Below are 13035 nucleotides of genomic sequence, written 5' to 3'. Positions count from 1 at the left end.
AAGAGCAAACAGTGCACTTACCACTGAGCCATCTCTCCAACCACAATATATAAGCAGCTTTTGACAAATAATAAAATATATGAAAAGAGAAGTATTCATGTGTTCTAACCATCTTTGCCACCAGGAGTTCATGGACAGTCTTCATTCAATATTGGTTCATCTGCCAAGATCATTTAGATGAAGAAGTAGGTGGAATTGTGACTCAGTGCACTTGTGTTGTCAGTCAGTAATGCTCACTTCTTTCCCAAGTCATATCTAGCACATTGCAATTTCCAAAGCAAATATTAATCAGCAAATATCCTGGAGTTCTACAGTGGTGCTTGAATACCAGGAGCTAACCTACCAGAATTATGGTGCACACTAATAAAATAGAACTCTCTGGAGTTTACTAATACAAAGCAATTGTAATTTTCCTTTCAGTGATTAGATATTAAATTGTATGAAGATAAGAAACAATTTTTAAATAAATAAATGGAGATTTTACTCCGCTTGAATAATTTCATTTAGAAATCATTGCATTACCGTGGCCCTGAGTAACTGCTTGTCTTCCACAATCAACCACAGTGATGGAGGTGCAAGGTGTAAACTTTGTATCCTACTACCCTCTGGCTGGTAATACAGGCTGCCAAGAAAAATTCATTAACATTCAACATATGTTAATTAATGTTCTTTATTAAAATGTGTTATTGTTGCTGTTATTCATACTTAATTCATGGCTGTAGGGGATACGATAAAACCATTAGGGGTTTTCAAACAATCATCAAAGCCTCGCACAGCTGAATTTGATATGAAATAGTAGGGTGCTTCCACATATTTGCTCCTGCCTAAAATAATATTTTCTCAATATGTGGCAAATTATAATTTAAAAGTTCCTATGAAGGGGAGAGGGAAAATACATTATCCTGGGAAATCCAATTGACTGTGTTTAAAATATTCTATTAAAAATAAAGTAACTCTCATTAATTTGAAATGATCGGTAGAGTCACTGAAGTTGGTGACTTAAGCTCTTGCAGATGGCAGTTTATTCCTTCTACAAAACAAGTTGATTCCTGGTGTCAGTTGAGTACATCTGCTAGTGAGCTATGTTTATTCCCACTAGGTGAATCCTGTCAGTCTCTGTAAGAGTTAAGTGTGCCAGCTCCTAATATTTATATCATGTGGATAGTCTAAGGAATTTGTATCAAGTCATGAACCCTCAGTCTTGAGGTCACATACAAAAGTTCATTTCACATGGAAACATTTGTTGTAGGTTTAGCAAACCTTAGCCACCAGTGTTCTAGAAAACCTAAACTGCTTTCATCATATATTGTGTGTGTGTTCGCCATGTCTCTAAGGTTGGAAAGACAGTGGATGGATGGAACATGCCTTTGGAAGGACCTCACCTACCTCCCCCTGACAGTCACACAGAGGGAAACTATTTTAGGTGTCTATAAACCATATACTGAAGTAAAAAATGTGAAAGACATCAATGGAGGATCACAGATTTGTAGTTTTACATTAGATGAACTACATGTAATCCAGTACATTTTAGGAACATCAAGTAAATATAGAAATTATAATTAGACATTAATAAAAGAATAAAATTGTGTTGATTGTGCCTTTAGAAAATACAATGTATGGTAGACCTAAGTACCTACTCAGTCATCATTTTTGAAGAGTAGTGTTAAGTAATGAAGGGTCTCCAATTTTCTGCCTCTATCTCAGGCTCACCTGACTTTCCTATTATTTTTTCCCTTGTGCTTGAAGCAAATGAATCTTTTAGGAGTTCTGAGAAATAAAGGCAAATATATGTAGCAGTCACAACTCAAATGCTCACATGCTCACTGCCATTTCATTTGATTTGACCAATAAACCACTCTCTATAAGATTTCCATTAGTAAATGAACTTAATATTTAAATCTCAAAATTAACATATGCTTAATGTGGTTTGCATATGTGTGCATAGCAGCATTCTAGTAGTGCATTTAACTTTATTTTAAATTTTATATTAAGCAGGCGACCAAGATGAGACTTAATAGATAGCCTGTTACCATATAGTGGGGGAGAAGGTCCCCTTTGGCCCTTTGGCTTCAGACCTAGGGAAGGGGAATAGGGTGAAAGCAGGAAGGAGGGAGGAATGGGAGGATACAAGTGAGGGGAAAACAAATGAGATGTAATCTGAATAAATTAATTAAATAATACAAAAATTTAAAAATATTAACCCTAAAATGATATATTTAAATTTTTACTTTTCAAATTATTGACAATAAATTCATGATTGGGTTTTTTAAATTCAGCATAGAAATATATACTGATTTTTAAAAGCTTAAGTATTATGAAGTAGCTTTATTTAAATATTTAAAACTTAATAATACACATAGCATACAATCTGCATTAACCTCTTTAAGCAACTGCAATAAAATATGAGAGGTTGAAAGACTTAAATAGCAAAAATTCACTTCTTGTGCTCGTGGGTGTAGGAATAACAAACTCAAAGTGTTGCTCAGACTTCATGAGGGCCTGCTTCTATCTGCAGTCTCAACGCCTTTACACTGGAAAGAGAAAGGGGAGAGAGATAGAGGGAAGATGGTGAAGGAGGAAAGCAGGGAAGGAGAGGGAAAGAAAGAGGGGGAAAAGAGGAGGGGAAGTGAGAGGGGAGGGGCAGAGGAAGATGGAGGTCCTGACTATGGGGCAAATTGCTATACACAATTGGCCCATAAAATACATATACACTATGGAATACTACTCAGCTATTAAAAACAAGGAATTCCTGAAATTTGTGGACAAATGGATTGAACTAGAAATGATCATAATGAGTGAGCTAACCCAGAAGCAGAAAGACTCAAATGGTATATACTCACTTATAACTGGACACTAGCCCAAGGGGCAGGTCCCATCAAAATCTGCACCTACCAGGAAAGTGGGATAGAGGTGAGAACATCCTATTGAGACTCTAGGTGAGAAAAATATAGGGGATAGGGAAGTAGGTGGATCCAGAGGGTCCTAGAAACCTACAAGAGGAACATTATGATGGGTGGATCTGAGCCCAGGGGTTCTGCTTGATCAAAGGCACCAACCAAGGACAAAACATGCAACCATCATCAAACCCCTACCCAGATCTAGCCAAGGGACAGAGCATTCTCTACAGTTAAGTGGAGAATGGGGACTGACTGTCACAGGATCTCTGATGCCCCATATTTGGCCATGGCCCTTTGTTGGGGAGGCCCAATGGCACTCGGAGGAAGGATAGCAGACTACCAAGAAGAGACTTGATACCCTAGCACCATATTCAGGGGGAGGAGGTCCCCCTTGGTCACAGTCATAGGGAAGGGGGATTGGGGTGAAAGTGGGAGGGAGGGAGGAATGGGAGGATGCATGGGATGGGATAGAAAATGAGATGTAATATGAATTATTTTATCTTTCAATAAAAATGTGTTAAAAAAAATAAACAAATCTTTTTACAAACAACAGGACTACACTTGTAATGGAATTTTCTGTCAGTATTCATAGCAATCTACCAATACAGACTGGAGGAGGGGACAGGGATGCTTTCAAGGTACCCCACAAGCTCTGAGGAGCTCCTTTTCTCTGTCTTCAAGCAAGCAGTCACCTCACGTTACCCTCACACTCCAGAAAGAGCTATGCTATCCTGTATATCAATGATACACTACCTTTTAAACTTAATTTCTTTCTAATGAACTACTCTCTAGATATAGCAAGGGTAGGAAAAGAGCTTCATATAAGCCCTGTGAGGTGGTAGGATCCAAGAGCCAGAAAAATATCTAAATTGAAAGTATACAAAGAAAGTGTATTTTAGGAGAGAAAATTTGTGTTTATTATTTTATTTTAATGAAAAGTTTGGTCGAGAATGTGGAGAAAAGGAAACGCAGGTGCACTATGGGTGAGATTGTAAGTTAGAACAGCCAGTGTGAAGAATTTGCCAGAAAAATATGAGTGGAATGGCCATGTTACTCCACTTATTCATTCTGCTAACCAAAGAAAAGGAAATTAAACTCCCAAAGAAAATTTTGTATAATCATGCTCCTTGTAGTCTTGTTTAAGCTAACCAAGAATTTAAAAATATATATGCATCCACAGGCATATGTATGAAAAAATAAAATATATATATGAATATATGAGCATACATATATATATATATATATTCTTTATATGAATGAGTCCCATTCAGCATGGAAAAGAAGGAGCACTGACATTTTTAACACATATGAACCTGCAGGATGCTCCACTAAGTTCAATAAATAGGACCTGCATATTGGCCTGAGCTCGTTTATGCATTGACTCTTAAATGTTGAACCTATAAAGGTCGAGTTTAGATTAGTACCTACAGGTGAAAGTGGGGATGATATTCATCAAAAGATGCAAATAGAAGGTTTGTCTTAGCAAATGAGTTCTGGAGGATTTAGCATAGTTATACAGAAGAAATAATTTGGCATATTAAAACTATGTCTTAAATAATCTCACCAAAACAAGAAAATGATAGGTATATGACTTAAAATGTATATTAATTAACTCTTATAAGTAATTTCAAACTATATACATATGTACTACAGCACATCATGAATATATACAGTATTTATATGCCATATCTTAATAACAGTGTTGAAAAATAATATGCAACAAAGCAGCTTTTTCTGGCCTTTAAGGAGAGGACATTACTGCAGGGCCAGCAAGCATTCAGCATTCCTGGTGGAGTTCAGAGTCATGAATCCAACATAAATATGTGTCAGATGGTGGAAATTAGCACACTCTGAAAACCAGTTGGGAAAATCCATAATACAGAGGGGACACACTATTTTTTCACTCACTTAAGATAGAGTCAAAAGCACTTATAAAAGAAATGGAGCACCAAGGTCTTCAACACCTGCAGCAGGAGCTATCTCACAGTAGAGCCAATTAAATCAAAGTGTGTTCCATCTTTTAGAATATTTTTCCTTAGCAGCTGACAGTGGAATTGCCAGATAAGAGCTTATGGCTGGCTTTGCATAGCAATTCACCAATAAGAATTTATCAGCCCTGGCAAGCTCTGAACTTGTCACTGAACTTTCAGTCAAAACAAGTTGCTGATACTTCTCTGCCCTAATAAAACCTTCATTTCCTTCTTTGTTCTAAAGACACACTTTTGGCAACTCAGTTTGTATATGTGTGTCTCCTCTTGCCATCCTTATTGCCAAATACAAGTTTGTTTATTGGACACTCATCTCTGCATTTCTGTTTAATTTTGAAACTGTGATATTTATACATAAATAGCAATGGAGAGCTGGAAGCAATTGGAAGCATTTGCTACATAGCAAAGCAACATCAAGGATATTTAGACAAAAGAATAGAAGATGTTTTCTTCCCATAAACCAGTGCATTTCACCACACTCATCCAGGAGTACTTTAAGAGCCAAACACTGGGATTAACACAGAGGACCCACCACTGACAATGGTGCTGAGAATAGGAGACTGCAGAATACTCATCCATGAATAGGACATCTGTATCACATGATTCCCATGGCCTTCCTGCTGCATTGTGGAGGATTGTGGAGGAAGGAAAGAATGTAAGAACCAGATGTAGGGGGTGATTCCAAGGAAACAGTATGTTCAGGAAACATCTGAGCAACTGTGTATATGAATTAACAGAAGCTGTGACACCATGCATAAAACTTGTGCATGCTCAATCCACACCAAATGCAATCGATGAGATGGGGTGCCAGCCCTGGAGGACAAGATTTAGGCTATCGATCATAACTTAAAGTGGAAGAGTCCATTTCCACCAAGAGTATAGCTGCTGAAAAGTTGATCATGCTACAGTGGAAGGCCACACATCCAAAAAACAAACAAACGAACAAAACAAAACAAAAAAACAAAACAAAACATGGGCAGCACACATTGGATGCAATGGGTTTAAAAAATAGAATGGACACAAAGTTGAGTGAGTACAGACAGGAATGGATCTGGGGGAGGGGTGCATGTGGTCAAAACATCTGCACAGAATTCTCAAAGAACTAATAAATATATATTTATATATGTATATTATAAGCATATATATTAAATAGCAAAGCAACAGATGAGTTTCACCACTCATATTGATAAAGTTTTCAGGTTCTCTATATCTCAGCCATGGTACTTGGTGTCATATACATAAAAACCCAGTTGTGGTTTTCCTACCTCTAGAAGCCACAGCTGACTGTGGGATAGCCATTGAGAACAGACAAATGTGTGTCCATGTAGTAAATTCAGTTATAGAGCCCTACTTATTAGAACCTGGTGACAGAAGAGCCTTTAACTTTCAGCTGTGAGAATGTAGAAGGCTTCTCAGGGAGGCAAGATAGACGTGCCAGGAGATTTTCTCACCAAAGGGAGCCTACTATGGAAAGTGTAGAAGGTGGGGAAAGCACACTCTTTGGTGACAGAAAATAATTCAGCATTGTTAAATAATGAGTTGTGGGTTCTGAGCAAGTGTATGACTAAAGGCTTCAGGGAGCCACTAATCCACCCAGATTTAGACCACAGATGCCTCGTTATAGAGGCGAGGAGGAGATGGATTTAACAAATATATGAGAGGCAGAAGCACTTCTTAACATATGGCTTGGGGCTTTACACAGGAATATTGAAATCCTTGAGAAAGTGTACAAACCTCCAGTAGATTAAAAGAAAAAAAAAAGCTTTAAGAAAACAATATCTTGGGAAGAAAAACAAAACACTATAGCCCTGAGATGCCAGTGTTCCATCCAGTTTTGCTTGCACTGTCTTGCCCAAGTCAGATCAATTGGAAAGTAAGACCTTTTATTTTCTCTACATAATTTCTTATCACTGTCTGCTCTTTTTCCATTGTGCAGTTGGGAAAAAGTGACCTTTACAACAAGCCAAAAGTATATGAGGAATATATTCCCTCTAGATCTTCTATGAAAAACAAGAAGATAATCACTGGACCCCTGTGATGAATCCTGATTCGAGGAAGATGCTTGTGAATTATAAGAGGGCATTCTGTTTAGAGTCAATGTTTGTGGTAAAGGTAAGCTCAGAGAAGATTTGAAAAGAAGATAAAAGAAATACCTAAGGGTCTGCTCCTGAAATAATTCAGGGTCACTTTTCCATGTTGAATTGTACATATGCATAGTGTTTTTACTCTTAAATTGTAAATTATGTCTAATTCAGGCTGAAGACTTCCATCATGCAACTGTTGCTTTGGAAAAACAAGACCATCATTAGCATGTCCTACCTGTCTTCACCTGTATTTTGTGGTTCATTTTGTAGTGTCTCTGTTCCAACGTGAAAATTATGGTTAGCTAATTCTGATTGATAATGCTCTCCCAAACACAGAGTCAGGTGGTTCTTGTGATAAAGCAGAGAGAGCACTCATATAGAAGTCAAGTCTCACGTCTGTGGAAGAATCAAACAATTCTTTCCATTAAGGAAAATTGGCATGGTAAAGGTCATTTTTCCCAATGTGGTCAGTCCTTTAAATAGTCATTGCAAAGTCCCAATGGCATTCATGCTTTCTCTAATTTTGTGTCATTTTCTTAGCGTACGTGTTAGTTTTTCCCTTTAATTTATGCAAGAGGACATCAAATTCATTAACTAGACATTTTAAACAGCAAATCATTTTTATTTTCTTTTCAGTAATCTAGTCTTATCTTAACATCAGAGTGGAAAGACTATCAGTCTGAAACATAAGCATCTCTTAAAAGTTGTTTAATCCATTTATACTTTAACAATACAAGATTTCCAACAAAACATGCACAATTCATTTTATAAAATACTATTGAGTATAGAAATCTATCTAGATAATTATCGACATAATGCTCATTTTGGGTGAGTGAGTTGGTTTTTAGATACAGGGTTTCTCTGTGTAGCCTTGACTGTCCAGGACTCATTTTGTAGACCAGGGTGGTCTTGAATTCACAGATATCCACCTGCCTCTGCATCCCTACATGCTAGGATTACAGATGTGTTCCACCATGCCCAAGTTATAAAGCCAATTCTAAATAAAATAAATAGGTAATCTTCATTTACCTTTTTTCCTTTCAGATCTGTTTTTGGACTATGTATAAGAAACACACACAGACACACAGATTCATAGACACACACACACACACACACACACACACACACACACACAGCCAATAGTTAAGTAATTCAGGCTAAAGGTAAAAATGATTAAAATAACTTTTCACTATGTTTTAGACATGTTTGCAGATATGGTCTGCAAGGTCTTCCTTGGGTCCTCCCATATCTGCACGAAGCATTATAACAAAAAGAAAAATACTACTGATTTTGCTTTTTCTGAACCTTCTATTCACATGCTAACTAACATCAATCAATCTTGCCAATTTGAACATATTCAAATTCAAATACCTAGAATGAAGAACATTTGAATTTCAAATGATATTTGGAATATTCACAAAAATTGTTTTCATATTGTTTGTTTGATACTTTGGTCAAAATGAAATATCCGAAAGAATCAAAACTCCTTATCCTAATGAAAGTCCTTGGTTTCCAACACTTTGGAAAATGCTTATTTCTGGAACTCAGAAAATACACACCAAGATCACAGCTTCTCATGAAACTTGATATCTATGGCTAGGTATTCACAGTTTCAGTAACTCTCAATGGGAGTGTTGAATTGGAAATGCTGTGGAGCCTCTTTATAATGTTACAAAAGTAATTCCTATGGAAGTAAATTGCACAGTTTTTCAGTCCTTGCATGTGGCTGCTGTGCCAAAGGGATGAAAACAGAGCAGATGGGCCCTGGGTATGAATCCCACCATCCTCTGCTCCTAAGAGCTGGGAAAGTGCTCGCTTCTTTCTGACACAGATAGCAATCTCTGTATCTGTTTGTGAGAGAGCTTCACAAAACAAAAGAAAGATATACAAATTTTGGCAGTCATTTTTATTATTGCATAGGTATTGTAGCATATTGAATAAGTCATAATTGTTAAAGAAACAATAGTACTGAACTCATGTAATTAATTGCAATCAGTGGGAAATTTGCTTTCAAAAGCACACGTTTACTGTGGTCACGTTGCGTCCTATGTGACTGACTTTACCACACATTCAGAGAAAGAATAGTGACTGAAGAGTTGCCCTCTGTTCCTGTATTCTAGTTCCTTGTGGGTATTTCATGAGGACAACCAAGAGAACACAGAAATTTAACAATGCAGAAAGATATTTTAAGTGCATATGCTGTTATTTTGATAGTTTTTGGAATCTGGGTGGTTTTTTTTTAATGGCATCTGGCTCTGCTGTGGCTCGTACTGAGCACAGGTTTCTCATGAGAACCTTGCATTTCAGTCTGACTTCTTATTGGCCAGATGTAACCCTTTGTCAGGCTTCTGACTTATGCTCCTCAGCCCCTTCACTTCCTCTACAGTGTACTATTCTCTTATCACCTCAATTTCCATGGATTTTTATGAACATGTTAATATCCTAGACACGTTGTAACAATTGCATCACTCCTTATTTTCCCATGAGATTTCAGAGTTCTCATAATCCAGCCATTGTAAAGGTCTAAAACGGGGGGTGGGGGGGGGAAGCTAAAATAGGATTATATTGGAGTCAGAAATAACTTTGCTGTACTATACATAACTGTTGACTTGTGAAAGTTTATGTTCTGCAGAGGCTGGAAGCATGACATTAAAAATTAAAAATGCAAACTTCCAGAAATGTGAAAACAGGGCAGTAGCTCCAGCCTACCTTATAAATCTATCTATCTAACTCTATCATGTGGGCATGTGTCCCTTGTTATGTCACCCAGCTGTGAAAAAAAAAAAAAAACCATGGAACTGGACAACAAATGGATGTAGGAAGATGCCAGTCTGTTCTGGAATCTCCAACTATATCTTCAGCTTGTATTTCTGCTCCTGCTGATGTTGATGCTAATTTGAGGCTTCTCAGTGAAGAACAAATATTCAAACTTTTTTTTTTTCATTTTTAACTCCTTTCTCCATGGCAATTCGTAAGATATCAGTGTCCATTGTGGTGTGTAGAACAAGTAGACGTCTTATAAATTCTTCAAATTCAGCTTATCTATTGATCAGCTAAAGGCTAACTGTCAGAGACAGGCTAATATCTCTCCTGTGTTCGCCTTTATCAATCATCTCCTGAAACCATGTGTAAAATGAGTCTAATTGCTATCCTTGGGGAAACAAAGAGCAACTGCAGAAGGCAAATATGGTAAAGGGAAGTTAGCAGTATAAAAAACTAGAAACACAGTCACTAGAAACACAGTCACTGACATCTAATGGCTGGTCTCTGGTAGGACATTCTGTTCTGTTGGAAACAGTTTTTAAAAAATTAGCCAAAATTAAGGCTTGACTGGGATCACATGTACTGATAACCAGACCAACTCTATGTTGTAACCTTCTAACAAAACTTCACCAAGATCCTGTGGAGAAACAGCTAATGCTATTTCAGGCACAACTTACGTTTTATCTCTTACCGGTCTCCTAGAAATAGGAAATTTATTGATACATGAAAAGAGAATTATATCTGTCTTATAGAAGCAACTCAGAACTAACTCATATCCTTGAAGCTTCTTACTTGTGGGGAGCCATGCCAAACTCTGACATGTCAGAAATCCTGTGCTGAGGCTGTATGCTGTGATCTTTCGAGTTGCTGACCTTTGCCTGGTGGGGGGTGTGTATTATGTTCTAGGCTATCCTTGGACTATTTACCTTTGAAAGAAGTAGGGAAGTCCCAACTTGTAACCACCCAGAGGATCAAGGAAGTTCTTACAGGGACCTACTCAGAGAACTAGGAAGTTCTTAAAGGGAGTTACCCAGAGAACTAGAAAGTGCTACAGGGAGTGATTCAGGCTATTGTATTCTTGCCTAGGGGCTAGGGTGAGTGGGATTAGAATAGATCCTATTGACCTTGCTCTATATATATTCTTACTAGTCAGCATTAAAGTGAGTCTTGATCAGAAATTTCTAGACTTGACTCGTTATTTCTTGCATCTCTGTACCCCACTTTCAATCCCTACTCCCTCTTTCAGGTGAACCCTGATTCGATTTGTTCCGCAGGCAGGGTTACATCACTCGCTACCATCACACACAATTCCATACCTAACCACAGTAGGTCTTCTCCCAGATCCTCCAACCATACCTGTGATTCTCACTAAGATAAGTAATAAACTTAGTGGATTTCATGATATGTTCTTTTGACAGTGCCAGTCCAGACTTATCATCATGATCCTATGATAGTATTTTGCCTTTCCTTGATTATTCTAACTGTTCTTTTTTTTTTTTACAGAACAATCAGGAATTATATTCATGTTACTGTCATAGTATTTTTGTGGTTTTTTGTTTTTGTTTTTGTTTTGTTTGTTTGTATTTGGCAACCTTGAGGAAAACATTTTTCTATCTTGGTGAGTCTAAAATTCTGAATGCAGCTCAATATCTATCATATCTCTTCTCTATCAACCTAAAACATCTATGTAGACCTAAAAATGTCATTTTTTGGTTTTTTTTGTCTTTCAAGACAGGGTTTCTCTGTGTAGCCTTGGCTGTCCTGGACTCGCTTTGTAGACCAGGCTGGCTTCGAACTCACAGCGATCTTCCTGCCTCTGCCTCCTGAGTGCTGGGATTAAAGGCATGCAGCACCATGCCTGGCTTTTTTTTTTTTTTTTTTTTTTTCATTTTTTAATTAAGCATTTTTTATTTTTTACACATACATCTATATTATTACACATATATACAATAAACTACTTATAGCGAGAAAAACCATGACACAATCAGGAATTACATAAATGTTACATTCTTAGTGTTTTGGCAATTTATATTTGAAAGTCATGAAGAAAACATCTTTCCTTTCTTGGTGAGTCTAAATGTGTGATTTTAAATCAATATCCATACTATCTCATCATTATCAACTTGAAACATCTATCTAGACCTAAAATCATCTTAATCCCTAAACAACTAAGCTTAATTGTAAAACTAAACTTTCTGGTCTTCAACCCCATCAGTGACTTGCGAAGGAATAAAATTGATTACCTAAGTATATAAGGGGTGCAAGTTAGCAGTCCCAAATGAGAAGACGACAGAGACAATTTACTACCTAAGCAGTTATCCAAAACTCTCTATAATGTTGGAGCATCATCTTCAGCCTTCTGGTCCAATATATGACAGACATATTTGTGAGGCAGGAACTATTGAGGACTTGCTTACCCTGTCCTGGCAGAGTTTTCCTGTTGACTCTGCCTGCATCTAATCTTGCCCTTTTTTAGGCAGAATTTTGTCTGTGGCAGAAATGAGAACATTTTGCCCAGTGGCTTGTTTGCCACATTTGAAGCCAACTCTATAAGGAGGTCCTTTGATGCTCGTCATCCTCTTTGAGGTAGGCTGGGTATTGACAGGAGTTAACCTTTCCCATTGTTAGTGATTCTTTAAAGTAATAAAAAAAAAAAATAAATGCCATATTCTGCCTGTCTCTGGGTTTTTGAAGACCTTGTCTAACTATTTCACCTTATAGAATTATAGCTATCTGTTGTGCCTAAGATGCTTATTCTTGTTATAAAAATAGACTAGTAATTGATGTGATGGTGATTTGATCAACTAACAATTAACTTGTATAATTTATTTATCCTAAACAGCCTGCAACCGCACTTTCAATGTATTGGAAGTAAACCTTGTATTATAACTGAGTTATATGGGTACAATACCTCATGTTAGAGTAGAAATATATATAATTTGTGTGAAGAATAATCTTACATTTTAATTTTATACCACTTTATCTAAAATTAAACTTATTTTGCATCTACATACAAAATTCTATACCAGTGAATTGAAAATAACCTTGTGAGTGACAATTGAAGCATTAAATTAAGAAGTAGATTCCCTAATTTACTTTTTGTTCTATCTTTCCTACACTTTTCTATATTCCCCCTTCTTTCTTTTCAACCCCTATCTCCAAACCTAAGATGGGAGATAAGAGAGACCTCCCTGAGTACAACCTTGTTTTCTCTCTAAATAAGACCAATAATAACTTGTAACCAATTCCCACTGAAAATAACCCTGTATAGCTTAAGAAAGCAACCAAAAATCTACCTGACCT

The sequence above is a fragment of the Acomys russatus genome, chromosome 9, assembly GCF_903995435.1.
Source record: "Acomys russatus chromosome 9, mAcoRus1.1, whole genome shotgun sequence".
In the NCBI taxonomy this organism is placed as follows: Eukaryota; Metazoa; Chordata; class Mammalia; order Rodentia; family Muridae; genus Acomys; species Acomys russatus.
The sequence above is the reverse complement of the archived record's forward strand: the minus strand, read 5'-3'. Positions refer to the sequence as shown.